Source organism: Arvicanthis niloticus, unplaced genomic scaffold (assembly GCF_011762505.2).
Source record: "Arvicanthis niloticus isolate mArvNil1 unplaced genomic scaffold, mArvNil1.pat.X pat_scaffold_550_arrow_ctg1, whole genome shotgun sequence".
NCBI lineage: Eukaryota > Metazoa > Chordata > Mammalia > Rodentia > Muridae > Arvicanthis > Arvicanthis niloticus.
This window is the reverse complement of record NW_023046177.1, coordinates 1-12,587: the sequence shown is the minus strand read 5'-3', so window position 1 is coordinate 12,587 and position 12,587 is coordinate 1. Positions and strand designations below refer to the sequence as shown.

General features: G+C 40.3%; 1 pseudogene across 1 annotated transcript in view; it reads left to right on the top strand.

Annotated features, from left to right (window-relative positions):
• Positions 1 to 12,374, top strand: part of LOC117702186 (mitochondrial Rho GTPase 1-like) — a 47,220-nt pseudogene extending 34,846 nt beyond the window's left edge. Inside the window, exons 10-15 of the transcript XR_013108329.1 lie at positions 2,466 to 2,564; positions 3,022 to 3,131; positions 3,852 to 3,972; positions 9,713 to 9,801; positions 10,415 to 10,560; positions 12,275 to 12,374. The product of XR_013108329.1 is annotated as a mitochondrial Rho GTPase 1-like (transcript). The remainder of the gene's footprint in view (positions 1 to 2,465; positions 2,565 to 3,021; positions 3,132 to 3,851; positions 3,973 to 9,712; positions 9,802 to 10,414; positions 10,561 to 12,274) is intronic.
• The last annotated feature ends 213 nt before the right edge of the window (positions 12,375 to 12,587 follow it).

The window sequence follows — 12,587 nt, the reverse complement described above, 5'->3', positions numbered from 1 at the left end:
GTGTGTGGGTGAGTGTAGAGGTTAGAAGATAACGTTTGGGAGTTGGTTCTCTTTCACATGTCAGTCCTAATGGTCTAACTCCATTCATTAGGCTTACAGGCAGTACCCTACTGAGACATTTTGCTAGCCCAAAACTCTTACATTCAGTTTCATATTATGGTCACAACTATTGTTGCTGTTTTGCTCTGGCTGAGGATATGACATTATAAATTAATATGTTTTGCTGGGCGGTGGTGGCGCACGCCTTTAATCCCAGCACTTGGGAGGCAGAGGCAGGCGGATTTCTGAGTTCGAGGCCAGCCTGGTCTACAGAGTGAGTTCCAGGACAGCCAGGGCTATACAGAGAAACCCTGTCTCGAAAAGCCAAAAAAAAAAAAAAAAAAAAAATTAGTATGTTTTTTTCACTATACAATCTGATTTTCTCTGATTCAACTCCAGAAACCAAAGGTAAAAACACAATAAGCAGTCTTTATGACACTACTATACTGAAAATGACATTAAAGAGATTATTGGAATTTATATTGAATATGATATACTCTTACTGAGGAGGGGGATGTTGTGAATGAGCCTACCTTCAAGTTTAAATAAACTTCAGAAATCTTTGTGCCACGTGTGGATGTGGTACACTCCTTTAATCCCAGCTCTTGGAAGGCAGAAGCGGTGGATCTTTATGAGTTCAAGCCAGCCCTCCTGTCTACATAGCAGATTCCAGGACAGCCAGGGACACATAGAAGAATCTTGTTTCTAAATAAATAAATAGATGAATAGATAAATATCTTTGTGTTATTTTTTTTCCTACATAGTGTGGGTGATTGAATCCATAGCTTCAGGCATGTTATTCAAGCATTCTACCTCCTGCTCTACATCACTGTCTCCAGAAGTCTTTCTTTCCCTTCCTTCCTTCCTTCCTTCCTTCCTTCTTCCTTCCTTCCTTCCTTCCTTCCTTCCTTCCTTCTTCCTTCCTTCTCTCCTTTCTGGCTGGCTGGCTGGCTTGCTTTTTAAGTATTATTGGCAATGATTACCTGGTAGAAGCCTGTGGATCTTTGTGGGTGTGTGTGTGTGTGTGTGTGTGTGGTGTGTGTTTCCAAAGATTAATGTCAGCATGTCTTTCCTCAATTGCTTTTCCATCATACTTTTTGAGACAGGCTCTCCTCAGTAAACATTCTGCTGTTTCATCTAGACTGGCTGGCCAGCATGCCTAGGATCTGCCTGTCTCCAACACTATGTTTACAGGCATGGGTCATTGTGCAGGCTTTTATGTGGCTTCTGTGGATTTAAACTCTGGTCCACATGCTTCTGAAAGTACTGACTGAGCTGTCTCACTAGCCCTGTGAACCTTATTTTTAGGTAACCAGGTAGTTTGTCCTTTATATATCCTAAGATAATAAGAAGGTTGCCAAAATAAATTTCTGTCACATTACTTATATGTTTTACAAATCTCAAAAGACAAAATCACTTTCAAAATGTATAAATATTACAATATCAAGTTAGTAAAAGTTATATACTTACTACCTGTGATTTTTTTAAACCTATTTATGAATAATTTCATTTATACTGAACTTTAACATATGCATGGAATGAATCAAAGTATTGAGTTCCTTGAGCTGAGATTATGACTCAATGCTTATTTAATGGGAAAGCCCTGGGTTTGATGCTGTGTGTGTGTGTGTGTGTGTGTGTGTGTGTGTGTGTGTGTATACGTATACACACACAGGTGGGTGGAGATCAAGAACAAACCAGGGTATAATGGTGTGTGCTTGTAATCTCAGCACTCAGGAGGCTGAGCAAAATAACTCAAAGTTTGAGACCAGGCTGAGCTATATTATTGTAAGACCATGTCTCAGGAAAGAGGGTGTGAAGAATATCATAAAAGTTTTGGCTTTGCTGGCCATGCAAGGGCAGGAAGGCTGGTAGGAGGGAGAGAAGGAGAGGGATAAAGAAAGAGAGAATGCAAGAGAATGAGGTTATAATAAAAGCCATGGGCCTTGCTGGCCATGCTGGACAGGTGTGCAATCCCAGGTACTTGGAGGCTAAGCTTGTACAAATAAGTAAGACCTTGGCTCAAAATATAAAGTAGAAAAGGTTGCTGGGGGTAAAGTGTCTGCTGTACCAGTGTGAGGGGCCCTTGAGTTCACATCCTCAGAACTCACATGAAGCCTGGGTCTATCATCCTTCTTTTCCTCTGTCAAGAGGGAAAGCAAAGACAGGAGAACCCCAGAAGCAGGCTCTAGACCCTGACGGAGTTGGCCTCTGACTTCCACCTAAGCACCATGGCATGCACATAAGATTAAGCAGTTTAAAGAGATTGATGAGATGGCATAACCATAGAATGTTTTGAGTAGCTTTTCTGTAGTTCATTGTTTCATGTTACCAGTTTTTGGTGTAAAAACTATCACAAGTATTTCTTAGTGTTGTTTGTGAAAATTGTATTTAAAAAAATTGTTTCATTTCTCCTTGTTGTATAGATGAAACCAGCTTGTATAAAAGCCCTCACTCGATATATTTAAAATATCTGATCAAGATAATGACGGCACTCTGAATGATGCTGAACTCAACTTCTTTTCAGGTAGCTGTTTCAGCTCCAGATTAAGAATTATCAGTTTAATCAACAGTAAGCACTAAGCAACTCCTTCTCTTATCTGTAAAACTATCACACCCCAACTAATAAATCTCAAGATATAAAAAGCCTCTTATTCCTAGGAATGGAGTCTTTGATAATTTGATGTCATGGTATTCAGTGGGTGTATGAAGAATGGTGAACTCTAAATTTCTTTGCTTTCTGGGGTTTGTATTATGTGACCCACACAAAGATCTCTGTGTTTCTGGAACAGAACTCGGAGTGCTGCCGGTTTTCTTTCTTTGAATATAACACATTCACTTAAATAATAGGAAATAGAGGCAGCACTAACTTGTTTCTTTTGGTTGTAGGTCTTTGATTTTGTAGATTATCAGTGTTTTATATTCTTCATAGATTTATATTCTGGTTTGTTTTTAAATGTATTTTATTTTATGTTTTTGCTAGAGAATTTGTTTCAACACCCCTTTAGCTCCGCAAGCGCTGGAAGATGTCAAGAATGTGGTTAGAAAGCACTTAAGTGATGGTGTGGCTGACAGTGGGCTGACGCTCAGAGGTAGGGCTGGTGTTTTTCATCACTTCCTCCCGAGGGGCTGGGAACCCAGGCCCTCACTCATGTGGAGCAAGAATTCTGCCACTCAGGTGTATTTCTAGCCCACTCCCCACCCCTCAACTTTAATATTTATCAAATAGAATTACTATATACATTAAGGAAATGTTAGAATTGGTAAGAGATTATTATCTTTACTGTCATCGTAAAGAACAGGTAGGGAAATTGGCTAGATAAGATATTACAGAAATCTATTTTTGGGAAAGAGATGTATGTACAAACATCTTAGTACTCTTAAGCAGTCTTTTGGCAAAAACTACTTGGAGGGACTATATATAAGTCAGATTACCAATTTTAGTGTTCCTTGTTGAGTATGTTGCTGAGTCATGGTGTTTAGTAAAAAAATGAACTGAAAACCTAAAATTTTTCATTAGAGAAGTAAGCCAGGAGACTTGTACACTATTCTCATTTTTCATCATGTGTCTCTGGCTGTCAGTGTGTTCCTTGGGGTGTAACTTTTGTCCCTTTGTCCATTTCTTGCTCTTGATGAGCTGAGTGTTATGGAAAATGAGTCTGGAATGCGTTCTCTTGCAGACCTCTGAGGACTGTTTTGCTCTCTGTGAATCTAGTACACGGTTCTCCCAGCCTAGCTCCCGTCCTTGCTTTTCTCCCTGGCACAGTTGCAGTGTTCACATCAGCTGTATTTACTGATTTACTTTATTTCAGGTTTTCTCTTTTACTACATACACTTTTATCAGAGGGGGAGGCATGAGACTACTTGGACTGTGCTCCGACGATTTGGTTATGATGATGACCTGGATCTGACGCCTGAGTATTTATTCCCCTTGTATGTACTCAGCTTTCTAATTTATTTCACTTTATATTATTTTATTTATAATATGCATACTTTTAAGGGTCTCGTGACTAATTCAGAATTATAGGTAGTTTCTCAACTTTGGCACACTGAACATTTTAGAACAGTGAATTTTTGAGTCTCTCTATATGTGGCTGACTTGGAACTCACTCTGTAGACCAGGCTGGCCTGGAACTTTTAGAGATTCGCCTGCCTCTGCCTAACCAAGTGCTGGGACTAAAGGAGTATGCCAACACTGCCAGGCCAGAAAAATTATTGTGGATATTCTGTGATGAGTGTCTGTGACAGATCCTGAAGGACAGCAATACCTCTTCAAATAGTTGTGATAAGTAAATGTGTCCCACTCATGAGCAAAATCACCCACAGCTGAAAGCTAGTACTTAATATAGCAGAAACACTGTTTATTTACTTAGTTGATTTTTTTGTTGTTGTTGTTTAAAGATAGGTTCTTAACTGTATAGCAGAGGCTGGCCTTGAACTCACAGAGATCTGTCTGCCTCTGTTTTCCAAGTGTTGGGATTACAGATTTGTGACACTATATACCAACTTTACTAATCCTTTTAAAACTTCTATTGAAGATAAGGTTAAAAAAAGATACCACCGTAATCATAGTTTTAGAGTCACAAGATGAGAAAAATGTTACTTCACAATTTCCTCCTTTATCGTTTCTTTATATTCTATTATTTCTTTATGTTCTTTTATGGCTTGTTTTCAGTTCACATCAGGTTTTTTTTGTTTTGTTTTTTTTTGTTGTGTTGTTTTTGTTTTGTTTTGTTTTTGTTTTTTCGAGACAGGGTTCTCTGTATAGCCGGGCTGTCCTGGAACTCACTCTGTAGACCAGGCTGGCCTCGAACTCAGAAATCTGCCTGCCTCTGCCCCAAGTGCTGGGATTATAGGTGGTGTGCTACTACTGCCCAGCTGTTTGAGTCTTATGTGTTTAATGTGGGCTCAGGGATGTCCTCCCAGGAGAGACTGCCTGCTCCTGGGTTGCCTCTTTTTTCTCTCTCAGGAATTGTGGCTTGAATAATTGAGCCATGGCTCAAATATTTCTGACCTTTCCTCTTTACCTTTAGTTGTATATTACCATTGAGGTATCATGTCTTTGTCTAAGAATTGCACCCCCAGCTATCTGTGTAATGGGTTCAGAAAAAAATTCTTTAATTTTCTTCATTGTCAAGGAGCCAGAGTATTTTTCTAATCAGATTTTGGTATATTATAATATGTCCTAGGTTGAAACTTAAGGAACTGAATGTTGGCTAAAGTTTAACACAGTATTTCAATACATACTGAATGAATGAGTTTATCCTGGGACCCTTTACAAAGTTTTCTTTCCTATACTATTTACATGGATGGATACATTCTGCAGGAGATTGATTATTTATTACTGTGAGGCGCTCCTGTTTCATGTGAGTGTGAGGCCAGAAGAGAACATTTGGATATCCTGCTCCATCAGTCTGCTACTCATTTTTGGAGGGACATGGTTTCTGACTGAACCTGGAGCAAGTCTGGCAAGCCAGCAAGTCCCTGATACTCTCTTTGCACACTCCACCCCACCCCAGTACTAGAGTCCGTCCTCCTCCCTCCCTCCCGCCCTCCCTCCCTCCTCCCTCCCTTTCCTTCCTTATATATAAGTACACTGTCGCTGTCTTCAGACACACCAGAAGTCAGATCCCCTTACAGATGATTGTGAGCACCATGTGGTTGCTGGAAATTGAACTCAGGTCCTCTGGAAGAGCAGTCAGTGCTCTTAACTGCTGAGCTGGTTCTCCAGCCTGATGTTATAGTTTCTTATGTTAGCACACATCCACTTTTTTACATGGTGGCTGGGGATTTGAACCCACTGAGTTATGGCTCAGTTCCAGTTGCCACTTAATTATTTTTTGTTTGTATGGATCTTTTGGCTGATGCATGTCTGTGCACCACCATGTGTATGTCTGGTGACCATAGAGGTTAGAAAGAGGGCATTAGATCCCTGGAACTGGAATTACAGCAAATGTTGTGAGCCACCATATGATGTCTAGGATCCTCTAGATGAGCAACCAGTGCTCTTACCTACAGAGCATCTTTAGCCCTAATTACTACTACTTTTAAGAAGTTGCTTCTGAGGACTGGAGAGATGGCTTAGGGGTTAAAAACTGCTGCCTCTGCGAGGACCTGAGTTCAGTTCCCCAGCAGTTAGATCAGGTGGCTCATAACCTCCTGCAACTCCTAGTCAATGGAAACCCTAACCTAACCCTATATGTACCTGCATTCACCTCTCTCTCTCTCTCTCTCTCTCTCTCTCTCCTCCTCTCTCTCCCTCCCTCCCTCCTCCCTCTTTCTTCTCTCTCTCTCTCTCTCTCTCACACACCACACACACACACACACACACACACACACCTTGTCCTAAAAATGCCCTTGGCACTCCCACTTGAATATGATTCCTTAGAATTAGGGAGCTATAAGTGTAACAGAGCCAAAAGGAAAAGCAAGCAAACAGTGAAGGATGCAGAGTGAGACAGACTTCTGATGCAGTGATGTCGTAACACAGATGAGCACATCCCTGGTGAACACAGTGTGCAGGAGGTGGAGTCTCAGAAACCCAACCATAGCGTTTGTATGACCTGTATGGCCCACCATTCTCACTGCTTACATCATAAGTCCACAGAAATGGAATCATAGGAGACATGCCTGCGCTCGACTGTCTACTGCAGCGCTGCTCACAAGAGCCACAATTCAGAGCCACTTGTGGCGAGAGTAAAAGTAGCTCAGCAAATGAAGATGTTCTCATGAAGCCTGTTCCCTGAGTTCAAGCTCCAGAATCCACATAAAGTTAAGGCTTGAACTGACTCTACATAGTTGTCTTCTGATCTCTACTACATGTGCCCCCACACTGAACATACACGCACTTAGAAAGAAAGAAAATGTTAAAGGCTGTATGAATATAGTTCTTTAATATTTAATAAGTACTTAATATTTATCCAGCCATAAAGCAGGATAAAATATTTTTTAAAGTTTTTTCATGTGCATGAATGTTTGCATGTATGTGTGTGCCTCACAAGTGGCTGGTGCCCACTGGGGGGCAAGGGAGAGTATTTGATCCTTGGAACTGGTAATAGACAGTTGTGTTCAGCCATGCTGGTGCTGGAAACTGGACCAGGTCACAAATAAGAACAGCCACTGTTTTTTTTTTGTTTGTTTGTTTTGTTTTTGTTTTTCGAGACAGGGTTTCTCTGTGTAGCCCTGGCTGTCCTGGAACTCATTCTGTAGACCAGGCTGGCCTCCAACTCAGAAATCCACCTGCCTCTGCCTCCCAAGTGCTGGGATTAAAGGCATTCGCCACCACCGCCCGGCAAGAGATTTTTCTGTTCTATGTAGCATAGTAAGGTAACTAGAGTTTGTAATGATAGACATTTCAAAACCACTGGAGAAAAGATGTCTAATGATGTCTAACATGTAGACAGGATGGTATTTGAGGAGATAGAGGTACTAATTACTATGATTTTATCATTATACATTCTATCTAGGTAAGATTTTTCCTTTCTAGAAAGCCAGTACTGGCCTGTAACTCACTGTGTAGACCAGGCTAGGCTTGAATTCACGGATCTCTGCCAGTCTCTCTCTCCTTAGTACTGGGATTAAAGGGTATGCTACTGTGCTTAGCATCAGATATAAATTTATAATACTATAGTCTATAGACAAATACAAATATTACATGCCAGTTGTATTACTCAGGGTTACTATTGCTGTGATGAAACACCATGGTCAAAGCAACTTGGGGAGGAGAGCTTTATTTGACTTACATTTCCACCTTGCAGTTCATCATCAACAGAAGTTACTACAATAACTCAAGAACAGCAGAAACCTGGAGTCAGAAGTCAATGTTGTGGCGCCATGGCAGGTGCTGCTTACCAGCTTGCCTGGTATGCCTTGCTCAGCCGGATTTCTTATAGGCACCCAAGACTCCTCCCAACAATTGCTAACTAAGAAATTTTCCTGCAGGCTTGCCTGCAGCCTGTTCTTTTGAGGCATTTTCCCAATTGAAGCTTTCTCCTCTACAGAGTCAGTAATGTGTGTCAAGTTGACATGAACTAAGCAGCATTATCTAAAAATAAAATTAGTCAGGCTTGACAGTACACTCCTACCATCCCAGCACTGAAGGCTGAGATGGATCCAGAATCTCAGGACCACTGTGTTTGTATAGCTCCAGGCCAGCCTTGTCTTAATAGCATCCTGTTGTAAAAATAGTGAACAAATAAAAAAGTTATGAAGCAGTACATAAATAAAAATAATTCTTGCCAGGCAGTGGTGGCACACGCCTTTAATTCCAGCACTTGGGAGGCAGAGGCAGGCGGATTTCTGAGTTTGAGGCCAGCCTGGTCTACAGAGTGAGTTCCAGGACAGCCAGGGCTACACAGAGAAACCCTGTCTTGAAAAAAAACAAACAAAAACAACTACAATAACAAAAATTTTCTAAGTAGGAAGCATAAAAGTTTTGTTTTTGCTCTCTAGCACCTAGCTCACTGCATTTGACATTTGTTAAAGAATATCTCAAATTTTTCAACTCATAATGCTGCCATTAATATTAAGCCCATAGTTGTGACTTACACCATTGAGTATATTTTTATACACTTATCTATCACCAAAAATGAAAAAATCCATGACACAGGTAAAACCTGAAAGGTTTCTGTCCATCCTGCACTCAGGCCTTCTTCATCACCTACATAATACTGACCTTTTGCTGTTGTCGTTGTTGTTCTTTCTGTGTGTGTATATATATTATAATATATTATAGGAACTCAGTATAGAAGTATAAAGTCTAATGTGAAGTTCCACAGCTACAGGATGGCTTTTTTAAATGCATACTATTATATGAGGATTGGTGTTTGCCTGCATGTATGTCTGTGTGACGGTCAGATTCCTAGAACTGGAGTTACAGCATTTGTGAGTTGCCATGTGGGTGCTGCTGGGAAATTGAACCTGGGTCCTCCTGGAAGCACAATAGATACTTTTAACTGCTGTCCAGCCTTGTTTTGTTCTTTTTATTTTGTTTAGTTTTTCATGAGACAGAATTTCTCTGTGTAACCCTGGCTGCCCTGAATTCTCTGTAGACCAGGCTGGCCTGACTCAAGAGATCTACCTGCCTCTGCCTCCTAGTGCTGGGACTAAAGGTAGCAGCAACTGTTGGCACTGTTTTTAAACAATGGTTTATGGATCCAAACTTAGGTTGACAGGCTTTTCAGCAAGTGGTTTAGCTGCTGAGTCATCTCCTGGCTCCTTTAAAATTGTTCTTCTGTTTTTTGAGATAGGGCCTGATGTTGTGTAGGTTAAAGATGCCCTTGAATGCCTGATCCTCCGCTTCCAACTCCTGAGTGTTTGGATGATAGACATAAGGTAGAATGAATCTGAGGGCTGTGTGCATAGACAAGCATTCTACCAGCTGAGCCACATCCCATCTCAGAATCAGAATTGTTTGCATAGTTGTTATTTCAGCCTGCCCTAATAACACCTAGTTGAAAAAATATGTCTATGTGTCAAACATTTGGAATGAACATTCCTAGTAATTCTTCTGAGGAATGTGGTACCACCCCAGAGGCTTTTCCCTGAGACGCCTGTGTGAGTAAGGAGAAAGTATTTTTATCTCACAGGAATACTTGCTTCTTTTTAAATTCATTTCTCAAGTAAAATTTTAATATTTGATTAATGATTTATTCTTAAATTTGTCCATCAACAGGCTAAAAATACCTCCTGATTGCACTACTGATAATTAAATCATCATGCATATTGTTTTTTTCTCCCAAGCACCTTTGACAACATGATTTGGTAAGTCTTCTCCTGCACCTTTTCCAATGTACATAGTTTTTATGTTATTTTGTATAATATTACAAAGTAAGGATTTTTTTCTATGAATGATTTTCTTTTATCCTTTGAGCTACCCAGTGTTTATGATATATTGCCCAAACTTTAAGCTTTTAATCAAATGATTAAGTCATTTTATTGTTTTCTTAGGATGAAAAAGTCTAGTTTTCTGATAGACTATTTTATAATGTGAGGAGATGTCTTAGTAAAACATAATAAAAGTTCTTCTCAAAAGTTGTTATTTTAAGACAGCCCAGTAGGTTGTGGGCTGCACCTTTAATCCCAGCATTGTCTCAGAAAACAATCATACAAACAGAAAAAAAGGTTTCTCATTTTATTTTACTTATTAATTCATTTATTTATTTTGAGATAAGGATTCTCTGTGTAGCCCTGCGTCTGTTCTGTAATTAGCTCGTGTAGGCTGGCCTCTGCCTCTGATTAAAGCATGCACCACCACAGCCAGTTTTTATTTTAGAATGAGTTTTCACAAGCATGTTTTGCTAGATGAAAGAGCTGTGTTGTTTAGGGACTTCTCTCAGGCTTGTGAGTGTTATGTTACCTCTTTGTGTGTCTTCAGGACAGAGACTGTGCTTTATCACCTGATGAAAATTAAAGATTTATTCAAGTTTTCCCTTACATACCTTGGGGACCAGATGGCTAAAAACACAGTTTGCACGAATGAAAGAGGCTGGATAACCTACCAGGGTTCCTCTCCCAGTGGACGTGAGTACAGAGCTGCCTGCCTCCGTGTTCTAGAGTCAAAGTCACTCTCAGATTATGGTGTGTTGCGTGTGGCATTGTGTGTGCCTGCACATGTGGGAAGTCTTTCCATTCTAACTTCCACGAAGCATGTCCTCAGATAGACTGTGGAAATTTTTTCTAAGTTTGTCAAGAAGGCTGTTTTTTCTCGGTGATGTTGTAGGAAATAGGATTATATCAAAATAACATTATATCAAAAGGAAACTAAATGTGTACGCTGTCTGATACAGAAGTTAGAACTGTCATATTTCACAGCTTTATCAAATGGGAAGAAAGAAGCATGCTTTACTGGACACTAGAGTTTGCATTTGTTGTTTTAAGTGATATTTTAGTTAATTCTCTAAAACTTAATGAAGAGAGTCTAAAACCTATTTAGAGCATGTGTGTATTGTTGGCACATGTTGGCATTGTGCCAAGAACATTGAAAAAGTTCTCTGTTTTTACATGATGTCATCGTTTCCAGAGAGGTAATAGATGTATTAAAGGAAACCAGGCTCCACCCACCCCAAGGAAAGATCCTTGACGTCTGACTTTTTTTCAGCATTTTTCTCTTCCTCTTGTCTACCAGCTCTCCCTCTCTACACAAACCCTCCCTCCCTCCCCATTGTCTCTCTTTTCTTGTTTTTTTGTTTTGTTTTTGTGTGTGGTGTTGTTGTTGTTATTGTTGTGAAGCCTAGCCTTTAGCAGCTAAGCCATCTCTCCAGCCCTTTCTCCATTTCTATATCCAGTCTCACATACCCTAAGCTGGCCTGGAACTATGTAGCTGACAGTGACCTTGAACTCTTAATCCTCAAAGACCTAGGATTTCATGCCTTTCTTGTTTTTTGTTGTTATTCGTTTGCTTGCTTGTTTGTTTGTTTGTTTGTGCTGCTAGGGATCAAACTAAAGATTGTACCTACTGAGCTACATCCCAAACTCTTCCACCCATAAGTACAGAGAAGGACCAATTTCGGGTATTTTCAGGGGTATTTTTTTGCTCTTCTGTCAAATCTTTTCATATCTGCTTACCTTTTGCCTTGTCAGTGTGTGCTGAACATTACGTTAGCCTAAAAAAGCATATATATATAACATATCCCTGTTGTAGGTTGTACAAGCATCCATCTGTGTAGAAGTTCATTTGCATAGGCTTGCTGTCTGTGGCAGAAAGAATAGAGAATTATCCTGCTTACTTACCTACCACCACTCTGCCATAGTAATGGCAGTGTAGGGAAGGATATGGCTGGAGAAGCTGGAGATCTAGCCCAGTAAAGTGCTAGAAGGACCTGGGTTTTTCTTTAAAGCTCATGTAAAGTAGTGCAGACATGGCATGCATGTCTCACCCCTCAGGGAAGCAGAGGCAGTTTCTTGATTCCTGAGCCTCACTGGCCCTCACCTTAACTTTCTTGGAGCATTCCAGGCTAGTGATAGCTTTCTCAATACACAGTACACAGCTCCTGAGGAAGGATACCAAAAGATTGTCCTCTGGCACACGTGTGCACGCCTACTTTTACACTTTGCTGTACATGCAGATACATACAGAAATCATAGTTGGACACATAGAAAGTAAAGCAGCCTGACAAATATTATCTGATCTAGTGGGTAGGATTTTTTTTAGATTGTTTGTTTATTTTTTTGAGTATTGGAATTTTTTTCTGTGAAAGTTCATTAGGACATAAGCTATGTAACTTCCTGGTTTTAGGCTAACAACACCTACTTAGATGTGCAACGTTGCTGGAATATTGGGATATCTAGGCTATTCCATACTGACGAACAAGAGTCTCAAGCTTCAGCCATTACAGGTAAGCAGATGAGTTCGCTATTCAGCTCAATGCCTATGAATGTTTTTTTACCTGAAGTTTTGGGAAGGGGAGGTAGCTCAATCTTGGTTAGAGTGTTTGCCTAGTGTCGCAGAGGTCACTGGGTCTCATCCCTAGTGCTCCATGAACTGGGAATGGCGGTGCATGCCTGTAATGCCAGCACAGTTCAAGGTCATTCTACAGAAGAAAAAAAAA